The 1,321-nt window shown below is 41.3% G+C and overlaps 1 protein-coding gene across 1 annotated transcript in view; it reads right to left on the bottom strand.

Moving 5' to 3' along the window:
* Nucleotides 1-1,306, bottom strand: part of LOC111866282 (nucleoporin GLE1) — a 32,477-nt gene extending 31,171 nt beyond the window's left edge. The window contains exon 1 of the mRNA XM_023855084.2: nucleotides 1,207-1,306. The gene's annotated coding sequence lies outside the window, so the exon portion shown is untranslated. The remainder of the gene's footprint in view (nucleotides 1-1,206) is intronic.
* Nucleotides 1,307-1,321: the final 15 nt, after the last annotated feature.

The raw sequence follows: 1,321 nt of genomic DNA, 5'->3' as shown, positions 1-1,321 counted from the left end.
TGTCCAGTCGTACTCTAACTTTCTGATCCATGTACAATTTGCTAATCAATCTTCTTTCATGCCAATCGATACCTGTTTCTTTCAGGATCTGCATTAATTTGGTCCAGTTTACCCGGTCAAATGCCTTCTGCCAGTCTATGAAGCAAACACACAGTTCTTCATCTATCTCCAAAGTTCGTTCCGCTATAATTCTCATCATCCCAATTGCATCCCTGGTTCCTTTTCCTCTTCTAAATCCAAACTGATCTTCTCCAAGTACATCCTCTATTTTCCTTTCAATTCTTCTTTTAAGTATCTTTGCTATTATCTTTGCTGTATGTGCAATAAGACTTATTGTGCGATGGTCGCTGCATTTTGTAGGATATTTTTAGGATATTACACTTAAAATCATATGGGAACTGGGGCCCTTCATTATCTCAGGAATGACATATAGGACACTTTTTACTTCCTGAACTAGGATGCAGGCAACATACAATTTGATCCTTCCTATGTAACAGGTATACATCAGTTAGACCAACGTGGGGCCTGTCTGCAGTACTGTGTGAATCGGAAAGTTCCGGATTCAAGTTCCTAATCCCTCTGCTCATCTGAGGCTTGTCAAAATATTCTATATGCCCGACAGATTCCACATCTGTATGGTTATTCGCCCTGAAAATGAAGCCAATATCATTTTGGCAAATGAGATCTCTACCAGGTATACTGCCCGATTTTCTGCTATTTCCACATACTCTTTCTTAATAACATCTTTTCTTACATCAAAAGTACGCTTGCAAGTCTGAACCAGCTTCTCGCAGAATACTCATTCCCTAGGTCTGACTAGCCGTTAACCTGCTTCAGGACCAGGCATGTTACCTACATTAATAACCTTGAAGAAAGCAGTCTTCTGGGATTTGGCACCGTGTATATGTGGTGTTAACCGACGTTTCGGAGGAACGTATCGCCTCCATCTTCAGGGTAGAGGAAAAAATATAAGAAATCTGCAAGCGAAGAGACCGTGAGAACCGGCAAAAGCAGCACATATACACGGTGCCAAATCCCAGAAAACTGCTTTCTTCATAGTCACCGCCGTGAAAGCCTCAAATCTTACATTAATAACCTTATTTGTTGATAAGCTTCGCCTTCTATGTCTTCTGCCACCATGAAGATTATGAAGTTTACAAATGCCGCAAAAACCTTACACACACACACACACACACAGAGACTTACTACGAACGCTTTTAGGCCATATGCTTTGTTATTGGCCAAGTGTGTTAAAGAGCGTTGAAGAACTTCAAGAGCTTCAAGAGCAGGGGGTGGAATCTTGAATAGGGGAAAGGGCAAC

The sequence above is a fragment of the Cryptotermes secundus genome, unplaced genomic scaffold (assembly GCF_002891405.2).
Source record: "Cryptotermes secundus unplaced genomic scaffold, Csec_1.0 scaffold1025, whole genome shotgun sequence".
Lineage (NCBI taxonomy): Eukaryota > Metazoa > Arthropoda > Insecta > Blattodea > Kalotermitidae > Cryptotermes > Cryptotermes secundus.
The sequence above is the reverse complement of the archived record's forward strand: the minus strand, read 5'-3'. Positions and strand labels throughout refer to the sequence as shown.